General features: G+C 39.8%; 14 non-coding genes and 28 pseudogenes across 14 annotated transcripts; all 42 read right to left on the bottom strand.

Moving 5' to 3' along the window:
• Nucleotides 1-87: 87 nt before the first annotated feature.
• LOC143456578 (5S ribosomal RNA) lies at nucleotides 88-196 on the bottom strand (annotated as a pseudogene).
• A 110-nt stretch (nucleotides 197-306) lies between these two features.
• On the bottom strand, nucleotides 307-425 carry LOC143457270 (5S ribosomal RNA; annotated as a pseudogene).
• Nucleotides 426-534: 109 nt separating this feature from the next.
• Nucleotides 535-653, bottom strand: LOC143455961 (5S ribosomal RNA; annotated as a pseudogene).
• A 110-nt stretch (nucleotides 654-763) lies between these two features.
• On the bottom strand, nucleotides 764-882 carry LOC143454118 (5S ribosomal RNA). Its single transcript, XR_013115758.1, has one exon. It is a non-coding gene; the product is annotated as a 5S ribosomal RNA (ribosomal RNA).
• A 110-nt stretch (nucleotides 883-992) lies between these two features.
• Nucleotides 993-1111, bottom strand: LOC143455040 (5S ribosomal RNA). Its single transcript, XR_013116638.1, has one exon. It is a non-coding gene; the product is annotated as a 5S ribosomal RNA (ribosomal RNA).
• Nucleotides 1112-1221: 110 nt separating this feature from the next.
• LOC143454115 (5S ribosomal RNA) lies at nucleotides 1222-1340 on the bottom strand. The gene has a single exon (XR_013115755.1). It is a non-coding gene; the product is annotated as a 5S ribosomal RNA (ribosomal RNA).
• A 110-nt stretch (nucleotides 1341-1450) lies between these two features.
• LOC143456061 (5S ribosomal RNA) lies at nucleotides 1451-1569 on the bottom strand (annotated as a pseudogene).
• Nucleotides 1570-1679: 110 nt separating this feature from the next.
• Nucleotides 1680-1798, bottom strand: LOC143454483 (5S ribosomal RNA). The gene has a single exon (XR_013116103.1). It is a non-coding gene; the product is annotated as a 5S ribosomal RNA (ribosomal RNA).
• Nucleotides 1799-1908: 110 nt separating this feature from the next.
• Nucleotides 1909-2027, bottom strand: LOC143455945 (5S ribosomal RNA; annotated as a pseudogene).
• A 110-nt stretch (nucleotides 2028-2137) lies between these two features.
• LOC143456019 (5S ribosomal RNA) lies at nucleotides 2138-2256 on the bottom strand (annotated as a pseudogene).
• Nucleotides 2257-2366: 110 nt separating this feature from the next.
• Nucleotides 2367-2485, bottom strand: LOC143455927 (5S ribosomal RNA; annotated as a pseudogene).
• Nucleotides 2486-2595: 110 nt separating this feature from the next.
• On the bottom strand, nucleotides 2596-2714 carry LOC143456100 (5S ribosomal RNA; annotated as a pseudogene).
• A 111-nt stretch (nucleotides 2715-2825) lies between these two features.
• Nucleotides 2826-2934, bottom strand: LOC143456576 (5S ribosomal RNA; annotated as a pseudogene).
• Nucleotides 2935-3044: 110 nt separating this feature from the next.
• On the bottom strand, nucleotides 3045-3163 carry LOC143457092 (5S ribosomal RNA; annotated as a pseudogene).
• Nucleotides 3164-3273: 110 nt separating this feature from the next.
• LOC143456373 (5S ribosomal RNA) lies at nucleotides 3274-3392 on the bottom strand (annotated as a pseudogene).
• Nucleotides 3393-3502: 110 nt separating this feature from the next.
• Nucleotides 3503-3621, bottom strand: LOC143454953 (5S ribosomal RNA). Its single transcript, XR_013116554.1, has one exon. It is a non-coding gene; the product is annotated as a 5S ribosomal RNA (ribosomal RNA).
• A 110-nt stretch (nucleotides 3622-3731) lies between these two features.
• Nucleotides 3732-3850, bottom strand: LOC143457219 (5S ribosomal RNA; annotated as a pseudogene).
• Nucleotides 3851-3960: 110 nt separating this feature from the next.
• LOC143453808 (5S ribosomal RNA) lies at nucleotides 3961-4079 on the bottom strand. The gene has a single exon (XR_013115460.1). It is a non-coding gene; the product is annotated as a 5S ribosomal RNA (ribosomal RNA).
• A 110-nt stretch (nucleotides 4080-4189) lies between these two features.
• On the bottom strand, nucleotides 4190-4298 carry LOC143456575 (5S ribosomal RNA; annotated as a pseudogene).
• Nucleotides 4299-4408: 110 nt separating this feature from the next.
• On the bottom strand, nucleotides 4409-4527 carry LOC143455657 (5S ribosomal RNA; annotated as a pseudogene).
• Nucleotides 4528-4637: 110 nt separating this feature from the next.
• LOC143454132 (5S ribosomal RNA) lies at nucleotides 4638-4756 on the bottom strand. The gene has a single exon (XR_013115771.1). It is a non-coding gene; the product is annotated as a 5S ribosomal RNA (ribosomal RNA).
• Nucleotides 4757-4866: 110 nt separating this feature from the next.
• Nucleotides 4867-4985, bottom strand: LOC143456018 (5S ribosomal RNA; annotated as a pseudogene).
• A 110-nt stretch (nucleotides 4986-5095) lies between these two features.
• LOC143455623 (5S ribosomal RNA) lies at nucleotides 5096-5214 on the bottom strand (annotated as a pseudogene).
• Nucleotides 5215-5325: 111 nt separating this feature from the next.
• On the bottom strand, nucleotides 5326-5444 carry LOC143456589 (5S ribosomal RNA; annotated as a pseudogene).
• A 110-nt stretch (nucleotides 5445-5554) lies between these two features.
• Nucleotides 5555-5673, bottom strand: LOC143453686 (5S ribosomal RNA). Its single transcript, XR_013115344.1, has one exon. It is a non-coding gene; the product is annotated as a 5S ribosomal RNA (ribosomal RNA).
• Nucleotides 5674-5784: 111 nt separating this feature from the next.
• Nucleotides 5785-5903, bottom strand: LOC143456179 (5S ribosomal RNA; annotated as a pseudogene).
• A 110-nt stretch (nucleotides 5904-6013) lies between these two features.
• On the bottom strand, nucleotides 6014-6132 carry LOC143453826 (5S ribosomal RNA). The gene has a single exon (XR_013115477.1). It is a non-coding gene; the product is annotated as a 5S ribosomal RNA (ribosomal RNA).
• Nucleotides 6133-6242: 110 nt separating this feature from the next.
• LOC143456503 (5S ribosomal RNA) lies at nucleotides 6243-6361 on the bottom strand (annotated as a pseudogene).
• Nucleotides 6362-6471: 110 nt separating this feature from the next.
• On the bottom strand, nucleotides 6472-6590 carry LOC143457166 (5S ribosomal RNA; annotated as a pseudogene).
• Nucleotides 6591-6701: 111 nt separating this feature from the next.
• On the bottom strand, nucleotides 6702-6810 carry LOC143456574 (5S ribosomal RNA; annotated as a pseudogene).
• Nucleotides 6811-6920: 110 nt separating this feature from the next.
• LOC143456678 (5S ribosomal RNA) lies at nucleotides 6921-7039 on the bottom strand (annotated as a pseudogene).
• Nucleotides 7040-7149: 110 nt separating this feature from the next.
• Nucleotides 7150-7268, bottom strand: LOC143455960 (5S ribosomal RNA; annotated as a pseudogene).
• Nucleotides 7269-7378: 110 nt separating this feature from the next.
• LOC143454944 (5S ribosomal RNA) lies at nucleotides 7379-7497 on the bottom strand. Its single transcript, XR_013116545.1, has one exon. It is a non-coding gene; the product is annotated as a 5S ribosomal RNA (ribosomal RNA).
• Nucleotides 7498-7607: 110 nt separating this feature from the next.
• Nucleotides 7608-7726, bottom strand: LOC143455110 (5S ribosomal RNA). Its single transcript, XR_013116703.1, has one exon. It is a non-coding gene; the product is annotated as a 5S ribosomal RNA (ribosomal RNA).
• A 110-nt stretch (nucleotides 7727-7836) lies between these two features.
• Nucleotides 7837-7955, bottom strand: LOC143454131 (5S ribosomal RNA). The gene has a single exon (XR_013115770.1). It is a non-coding gene; the product is annotated as a 5S ribosomal RNA (ribosomal RNA).
• Nucleotides 7956-8065: 110 nt separating this feature from the next.
• Nucleotides 8066-8184, bottom strand: LOC143456017 (5S ribosomal RNA; annotated as a pseudogene).
• A 110-nt stretch (nucleotides 8185-8294) lies between these two features.
• LOC143455621 (5S ribosomal RNA) lies at nucleotides 8295-8413 on the bottom strand (annotated as a pseudogene).
• Nucleotides 8414-8524: 111 nt separating this feature from the next.
• Nucleotides 8525-8643, bottom strand: LOC143456588 (5S ribosomal RNA; annotated as a pseudogene).
• A 110-nt stretch (nucleotides 8644-8753) lies between these two features.
• Nucleotides 8754-8872, bottom strand: LOC143453684 (5S ribosomal RNA). Its single transcript, XR_013115342.1, has one exon. It is a non-coding gene; the product is annotated as a 5S ribosomal RNA (ribosomal RNA).
• Nucleotides 8873-8983: 111 nt separating this feature from the next.
• On the bottom strand, nucleotides 8984-9102 carry LOC143456178 (5S ribosomal RNA; annotated as a pseudogene).
• A 110-nt stretch (nucleotides 9103-9212) lies between these two features.
• Nucleotides 9213-9331, bottom strand: LOC143453825 (5S ribosomal RNA). Its single transcript, XR_013115476.1, has one exon. It is a non-coding gene; the product is annotated as a 5S ribosomal RNA (ribosomal RNA).
• Nucleotides 9332-9441: 110 nt separating this feature from the next.
• Nucleotides 9442-9560, bottom strand: LOC143456501 (5S ribosomal RNA; annotated as a pseudogene).
• Between the last annotated feature and the right edge of the window lie 8 nt (nucleotides 9561-9568).

Here is a 9568-nt window from a genome sequence, read left to right as displayed (position 1 = left end):
TTATGAATTCAAATTCGATTGCATAGGAAATTCAAAAAAGCAAATAGTTTCCAAAAAATTGAATTGAAATATACAGCATGACTAAAATGCTTACAACACCCGGTATTCCCAGGCGGTCACCCATCCAAGTACTAACAGGGCCCGAGGTTGCTTAACTTCCGAGATCGGGTATACTCAACCTGGTATGGTCGTAGGCGATTTCAAAAAAAAGAAAAGGGCATTTTCAATTCTAATTGGATTGCATAGGAAATTAAAAAACGCAAAGAGTTGCTAGACATTTGATTGAAATATACAGCATGATTAAAATGCTTACAACACACGGTATTCCCAGGCGGTCAATCATCCAAGTTCTAACAGGGCCCGAGGTTGCTTAACTTCCGAGATCGAACGAAATCGGGTCTACTCAACCTGGTATGGTCGTAGGCGATTTCAAATGAAGGAAATTGTCTTTCCAATTCTAATTCGATTGCATAAAAAATTAAAAAATGCAAACAGTTGCTAGACATTTGATTGAAATATACAGCATGATTAAAATGCTTACAACACCCGGTATTCCCAGGCGGTCAATCATCCAAGTACTAACAGGGCCCGAGGTTGCTTAACTTCCGAGATCGAACGAGATCGGGTCTACTCAACCTGGTATGGTCGTAGGCGATTTCAAATGAAGGAAAATGGTCTTTCCAATTCTAATTCGATTGCATAGGAAATTCAAAAAAGCAAATAGTTGCTATAAATTTGATTGAAATATACAGCATGAATAAAATGCTTACAACACCCGTTATTCCCAGGCGGTCACCCATCCAAGTACTAACCGGGCCCGAGGTTGCTTAACTTCCGAGATCGAACGAGATCGGGTCTACTCAACCTGGTATGGTCGTAGACGATTTCAAATGAAAGAAAATGGTCTTTTCAATTCTAATTCGATTGCATAGGAAATTCAAAAAAGCAAATAGTTGCTATAAATTTGATTGAAATATACAGCATGACTAAAATGCTTACAACACCCGTTATTCCCAGGCGGTCACCCATCCAAGTACTAACCGGGCCCGAAGTTGCTTAACTTCCGAGATCGAACGAGATCGGGTCTACTCAACCTGGTATGGTCGTAGGTGATCTCAAATGAAAGAAAATGGCATTTTCAATTCTAATTCGATTAAATAGGAAATTCAAAAAAGTAAACAGATGTTATAAAAATAATTGAACTATACAGCATGACTAAAATGCTTACAACACACGGTATTCCCAAGCGGTCACCCATCCAAGTACTAACCGTGCCCGAGGTTGCTTAACTTCCGAGATCGAACGAGATCGGGTCTACTCAACCCGGTATGGCCGTAGGCAATTTCAAAAGAAAGAAAATGGCATTTTCAATTATAATTCGATTGCATAAGAAATACAAAAACGCAAACAGTTGCTATAAAAATAATTGAAATATACAGCATGACAAAAATGCTTACAACACCCGGTATTCCCAGGCGGTCAACCATCCAAGTACTAACAGGGCCCGAGGTTACTTAACTTCCGAGATCGAACGAGATCAGGTCTGCTCAACCTGGTATGGTCGTAGGCGATTTCAAAAGAAATAAAATGGCATTTTCAATTCTAAATCGATTCCATAGGAAATTCAAAAAAGCAAATAGTTGCTAAAAATTTAATTGAAATATACAGCATGACTAAAATGCTTACAGCACCCGGTATTCCCAGGCGGTCACCCATCCAAGTACTAACCGAGCCCGAGGTTGCTTAACTTCCGAGATCGAACGAGATCGGGTCTACTCAACCCGGTATGGTCGTAGGCAATTTCAAATGAAAGAAAATGACATTTTCAATTCTAATTCGATTGCATAAGAAATACAAAAACGCAAACAGTTGCTATAAAAATAATTGAAATATACAGCATGACTAAAATGCTTACAACAACCGGGATTCCCAGGCAGTCACCCATTCAACTACTAACCGGGCCCGAGGTTGCTTAACTTCCGAGATCGAACGAGATCGGATCTACTCAACCTGGTATGGTCGTAGGCGATTTCAAAAGAAAGAAAATGGCTTTATGAATTCTAATTCGATTGCATAGGAAATTCAAAAAAGCAAAAAGTTGCTAAAAATTGAATTGAAATATACAGCATGACTAAAATGCTTACAACACCCGGTATTCCCAGGCGGTCACCCATCCAAGTACTAACAGGGCCCGAGGTTGCTTAACTTCCAAGATCGAACGAGATCGGGTCTACTCAAACTGGTATGGTCGTAGACGATTTCAAATGAAGAAAAATGGTCTTTCCAAATCAAATTCGATTGCATAGGTAATTCAAAAAAGCAAATAGTTGCTAAAAATTTAATTGAAGTATACAGCATGACTAAAATGCTTACAGCACCTGGTATTCCCAGGCGGTCACCCATCCAAGTACTAACCGGGCACGAGGTTGCTTAACTTCCGAGATCGAACGAGATCGGGTCTACTCATTCTGTTATGGTCGTAGGTGATTTCAAATGAAAGAAAATGGCATTTTCAATTCTAATTCGATTGCATAGGAAATTCAAAAAAGTAAACAGATGTTATAAAAATAATTGAAGTATACAGCATGACTAAAACGCTTACAAAACACGGTATTCCCAGGCGGTCACCCATCCAAGTACTAACCGGGACCGAGGTTGCTTAACTTCCGAGATCGAACGAGATCGGGTCTACTCAACCTGGTATGGTCGTAGGCGATTTCAAAAGAATAAAAATGGCTTTATGAATTTAAATTCGATTGCATAGGAAATTCAAAAAAGCAAATAGTTTCCAAAAAATTGAATTGAAATATACAGCATGACTAAAATGCTTACAACACCCGGTATTCCCAGGCGGTCACCCATCCAAGTACTAACAGGGCCCGAGGTTGCTTAACTTCCGAGATCGGGTATACTCAACCTGGTATGGTCGTAGGCGATTTCAAAAAAAAGAAAAGGGCATTTTCAATTCTAATTGGATTGCATAGGAATTTAAAAAACGCAAACAGTTGCTAGACATTTGATTGAAATATACAGCATGATTAAAATGCTTACAACACACGGTATTCCCAGGCGGTCAATCATCCAAGTACTAACAGGGCACGAGGTTGCTTAACTTCCGAGATCGAACGAGATCGGGTCTACTCAACCTGGTATGGTCGTAGGCGATTTCAAATGAAAGAAAATGGTCTTTCCAATTCTAATTCGATTGCATAGGAAATTAAAAAATGCAAACAGTTGCTAGACATTTGATTGAAATATACAGCATGATTAAAATGCTTACAATACCCGGTATTCCCAGGCGGTCAATCATCCAAGTACTAACAGGGCCCGAGGTTGCTTAACTTCCGAGATCGAACGAGATCGGGTCTACTCAACCTGGTATGGTCGTAGGCGATTTCAAATGGAAGAAAATGGTCTTTCCAATTCTAATTCGATTGCATAGGAAATTAAAAAACGCAAACAGTTGCTAGACATTTGATTGAAATATACAGCATGACTAAAATGCTTACAACACCCGGTATTCCCAGGCGGTCAACCATCCAAGTACTAACAAGGCCCGAGGTTGCTTAACTTCCGAGATCGAACGAGATCGGGTCTACTCAACCTGGTATGGTCGTAGGCGATTTCAAATGAAAGAAAATGGCATTTTCAATTATAATTCGATTGCATAAGAAATACAAAAACGCAAACAGTTGCTATAAAAATAATTGAAATATACAGCATGACTAAAATGCTTACAATACCCGGTATTCCCAGGCGGTCAACCATCCAAGTACTAACAGGGCCCGAGGTTACTTAACATCCGAGATCGAACGAGATAAGGTCTGCTCAACCTGGTATGGTCGTAGGCGATTTCAAAAGAAATAAAATGGCCTTTTCAATTCTAAATCGATTGCATAGGAAACTCAAAAAAGCAAATAGTTGCTAAAAATTTAATTGAAATATACAGCATGATTAAAATGCTTACAGCACCCGGTATTCCCAGGCGGTCACCCATCCAAGTACTAACCGGGCCCGAGGTTGCTTAACTTCCGAGATCGAACGAGATCGGGTCTACTCAACCTGGTATGGTCGTAGGCGATTTCAAAAGAATAAAAATGGCTTTATGAATTCTAATTCGATTGCAAGGGAAATTCAAAAAAGCAAATAGTTGTTAAAAATTGAATTGAAATATACAGCATGACTAAAATGCTTACAACACCCGGTATTCCCAGGCGGTCACCCATCCAAGTACTAACAGGGCCCGAGGTTGCTTAACTTCCGAGATCGGGTATACTCAACCTGGTATGGTCGTAGGCGATTTCAAAAAAAAGAAAAGGGCATTTTCAATTAGAATTCGATTGCATAGGAAATTAAAAAAGGCAAACAGTTGCTAGACATTTTATTGAAATATACAGCATGAATAAAATGCTTACAACACCCGGTATTCCCAGGCGGTCAACCATCCAAGTACTAACAGGACCCGAGGTTGCTTAACTTCCGAGATCGAACGAGATCGGGTCTACTCAACCTGGTATGGTCGTAGGCGATTTCAAATGAAAGAAAATGGTCTTTCCAATTCTAATTCGATTGCATAGGAAATTCAAAAAAGCAAATAGTTGCTAAAAATTTAATTGAAATATACAGCATGATTAAAATGCTTACAGCACCCGTTCTTCCCAGGCGGTCACCCATCCAAGTACTAACCGGGCCCGAGGTTGCTTAACTTCCGAGATCGAACGAGATCGGGTTTACTCAACCTGGTATGGTCGTAGGCGATTTCAAAAGAATAAAAATGGCTTTATCAATTCTAATTCGATTGCATAGGAAATTCAAAAAAGCAAATAGTTGCTAAAAATTGAATTGAAATATACAGCATGACTAAAATGCTTACAACACCCGGTATTCCCAGGCGGTCACCCATCCAAGTACTAACAGGGCCCGAGGTTGCTTAACTTCCAAGATCGAACGAGATCGGGTCTACTCAAACTGGTATGGTCGTAGACGATTTCAAATGAAGAAAAATGGTCTTTCCAAATCTAATTCGATTGCATAGGAAATTCAAAAAAGCAAATAGTTGCCATAAATTTGATTGAAATATACAGCATGAATAAAATGCTTACAACACCCGGTATTCCCAGGCGGTCACCCATCCAAGTACTAACAGGGCCCGAGGTTGCTTAACTTCCGAAATCGAACGAGATCAGGTCTACTCAACCTGGTATGGTCGTAGGCTATTTCAAAAGAAAGAAAATGGCATTTTCAATTCTAATTCGATTGCATAGGAAATTCAAAAAAAGCAAATAGTTGCTAAAAATTTAATTGAAGTATACAGCATGACTAAAATGCTTACAGCACCTGGTATTCCCAGCTATTCACCCATCCAAGTACTAACCGGGCACGAGGTTGCTTAACTTCCGAGATCGAACGAGATCGGGTTTACTCAACCTGGTATGGTCGTAGGCGATTTCAAATGAAAGAAAATGTTATTATGAATTCTAATTCGATTGCATAGGAAATTCAAAAAAGTAAACAGATGTTATAAATTTAATTGAATTATACAGCATGACTAAAATGCTTACAACACCCGGTATTCCCAGGCGGTCACCCATCCAAGTACTAACCGAGCCCGAGGTTGCTTAACTTCCGAGATCGAACGAGATCGGGTCTACTCAACCCGGTATGGTCGTAGGCAATTTCAAAAGAAAGAAAATGACATTTTCACTTCTAATTCGATTGCATAGGAAATTCAAAAAAAGCAAATAGTTGCTAAAAATTTAATTGAAGTATACAGCATGACTAAAATGCTTACAGCACCTGGTATTCCCAGCTGGTCACCCATCCAAGTACTAACCGGGCACGAGGTTGCTTAACTTCCGAGATCGAACGAGATCGGGTCTACCCAAACTGGTATGGTCGTAGACGATTTCAAATGAAGAAAAATGGTCTTTCCAAATCAAATTCGATTGCATAGGAAATTCAAAAAAGCAAATAGTTGCTATAAATTTGATTGAAATTTACAGCATGAATAGAGTGCTTACAACACCCGGTATTCCCAGGCGGTCACCCATCCTAGTATTACCCGGGCCCGAGGTTGCTTAACTTCTGAGATCGAACGAGATCAGGTCTACTCAACCTGGTATGGTCGTAGGCGATTTCAAAAGAAAGAAAATGGCTTTATCAATTCTAATTCGATTGCATAGGAAATTTAAAAAAGCAAATAGTTGCTAAAAATTGAAATGAAATATACAGCATGACTAAAAGGCTTACAACACCCGTTATTCTCAGGCGGTCACCCATCCAAGTACTAACCGGGCCCGAGGTTGCTTAACTTCCGAGATCGAACGAGATCGGGTCTACTCATTCTGTTATGGTCGTAGGTGATTTCAAATGAAAGAAAATGGCATTTTCAATTCTAATTCGATTGCATAGGAAATTCAAAAAAGTAAACAGATGTTATAAAAATAATTGAAGTATACAGCATGACTAAAACTCTTACAAAACACGGTATTCCCAGGCGGTCACCCATCCAAGTACTAACAGGGACCGAGGTTGCTTAACTTCCGAGATCGAACGAGATCAGGTCTACTCAACCTGGTATGGTCGTAGGCGATTTCAAAAGAATAAAAATGGCTTTATGAATTCAAGTTCGATTGCATAGGAAATTCAAAAAAGCAAATAGTTTCCAAAAAATTGAATTGAAATATACAGCATGACTAAAATGCTTACAACACCCGGTATTCCCAGGCGGTCACCCATCCAAGTACTAACAGGGCCCGAGGTTGCTTAACTTCCGAGATCGGGTATACTCAACCTGGTATGGTCGTAGGCGATTTCAAAAAAAAGAAAAGGGCATTTTCAATTCTAATTGGATTGCATAGGAAATTAAAAAACGCAAACAGTTGCTAGACATTTGATTGAAATATACAGCATGATTAAAATGCTTACAACACACGGTATTCCCAGGCGGTCAATCATCCAAGTACTAACAGGGCCCGAGGTTGCTTAACTTCCGAGATCGAACGAGATCGGGTCTACTCAACCTGGTATGGTCGTAGGCGATTTCAAATGAAAGAAAATGGTCTTTCCAATTCTAATTCGATTGCATAGGAAATTAAAAAATGCAAACAGTTGCTAGACATTTGATTGAAATATACAGCATGATTAAAATGCTTACAACACCCGGTATTCCCAGGCGGTCAATCATCCAAGTACTAACAGGGCCCGAGGTTGCTTAACTTCCGAGATCGAACGAGATCGGGTCTACTCAACCTGGTATGGTCGTAGGCGATTGCAAATGAAAGAAAATGGTCTTTCCAATTCTAATTCGATTGCATAGGAAATTAAAAAACGCAAACAGTTGCTAGACATTTGATTGAAATATACAGCATGACTAAAATGCTTACAACACCCGGTATTCCCAGGCGGTCACCCATCCAAGTACTAACAGAGCCCGAGGTTGCTTAACTTCCGAGATCGAACGAGATCGGGTCTACTCAACCTGGTATGGTCGTAGGCGATTTCAAATGAAAGAAAATGGTCTTTCCAATTCTAATTCGATTGCATAGGAAATTCAAAAAAGCAAACAGTTGCTAGACATTTTATTGAAATATACAGCATGAATAAAATGCTTACAACACCCGGTATTCCCAGGCGGTCACCCATCCAAGTACTAACAGGACCCGAGGTTGCTTAACTTCCGAGATCGAACGAGATCGGGTCTACTCAACCTGGTATGGTCGTAGGCGATTTCAAATGAAAGAAAATGGTCTTTCCAATTCTAATTCGATTGCATAGGAAATTCAAAAAAGCAAATAGTTGCTAAAAATTTAATTGAAATATACAGCATGATTAAAATGCTTACAGCACCCGTTCTTCCCAGGCGGTCACCCATCCAAGTACTAACCGGGCCCGAGGTTGCTTAACTTCCGAGATCGAACGAGATCGGGTTTACTCAACCTGGTATGGTCGTAGGCGATTTCAAAAGAATAAAAATGGCTTTATCAATTCTAATTCGATTGCATAGGAAATTCAAAAAAGCAAATAGTTGCTAAAAATTGAATTGAAATATACAGCATGACTAAAATGCTTACAACACCCGGTATTCCCAGGCGGTCACCCATCCAAGTACTAACAGGGCCCGAGGTTGCTTAACTTCCAAGATCGAACGAGATCGGGTCTACTCAAACTGGTATGGTCGTAGACGATTTCAAATGAAGAAAAATGGTCTTTCCAAATCTAATTCGATTGCATAGGAAATTCAAAAAAGCAAATAGTTGCCATAAATTTGATTGAAATATACAGCATGAATAAAATGCTTACAACACCCGGTATTCCCAGGCGGTCACCCATCCAAGTACTAACAGGGCCCGAGGTTGCTTAACTTCCGAAATCGAACGAGATCAGGTCTACTCAACCTGGTATGGTCGTAGGCTATTTCAAAAGAAAGAAAATGGCATTTTCAATTCTAATTCGATTGCATAGGAAATTCAAAAAAAGCAAATAGTTGCTAAAAATTTAATTGAAGTATACAGCATGACTAAAATGCTTACAGCACCTGGTATTCCCAGCTATTCACCCATCCAAGTACTAACCGGGCACGAGGTTGCTTAACTTCCGAGATCGAACGAGATCGGGTTTACTCAACCTGGTATGGTCGTAGGCGATTTCAAATGAAAGAAAATGTTATTATGAATTCTAATTCGATTGCATAGGAAATTCAAAAAAGTAAACAGATGTTATAAATTTAATTGAATTATACAGCATGACTAAAATGCTTACAACACCCGGTATTCCCAGGCGGTCACCCATCCAAGTACTAACCGAGCCCGAGGTTGCTTAACTTCCGAGATCGAACGAGATCGGGTCTACTCAACCCGGTATGGTCGTAGGCAATTTCAAAAGAAAGAAAATGACATTTTCACTTCTAATTCGATTGCATAGGAAATTCAAAAAAAGCAAATAGTTGCTAAAAATTTAATTGAAGTATACAGCATGACTAAAATGCTTACAGCACCTGGTATTCCCAGCTGGTCACCCATCCAAGTACTAACCGGGCACGAGGTTGCTTAACTTCCGAGATCGAACGAGATCGGGTCTACCCAAACTGGTATGGTCGTAGACGATTTCAAATGAAGAAAAATGGTCTTTCCAAATCAAATTCGATTGCATAGGAAATTCAAAAAAGCAAATAGTTGCTATAAATTTGATTGAAATATACAGCATGAATAGAGTGCTTACAACACCCGGTATTCCCAGGCGGTCACCCATCCTAGTATTACCCGGGCCCGAGGTTGCTTAACTTCTGAGATCGAACGAGATCAGGTCTACTCAACCTGGTATGGTCGTAGGCGATTTCAAAAGAAAGAAAATGGCTTTATCAATTCTAATTCGATTGCATAGGAAATTTAAAAAAGCAAATAGTTGCTAAAAATTGAAATGAAATATACAGCATGACTAAAAGGCTTACAACACCCGTTATTCTCAGGCGGTCACCCATCCAAGTACTAACCGGGCCCGAGGTTGCTTAACTTCCGAGATCGAACGAGATCGGGTCTACTCATTCTGTTATGGTCGTAGGTGATTTCAA

This window comes from Clavelina lepadiformis, chromosome 4 (genome assembly GCF_947623445.1).
Source record: "Clavelina lepadiformis chromosome 4, kaClaLepa1.1, whole genome shotgun sequence".
Classification (NCBI taxonomy): Eukaryota; Metazoa; Chordata; class Ascidiacea; order Aplousobranchia; family Clavelinidae; genus Clavelina; species Clavelina lepadiformis.
The sequence above is the reverse complement of the archived record's forward strand: the minus strand, read 5'-3'. Positions and strand labels throughout refer to the sequence as shown.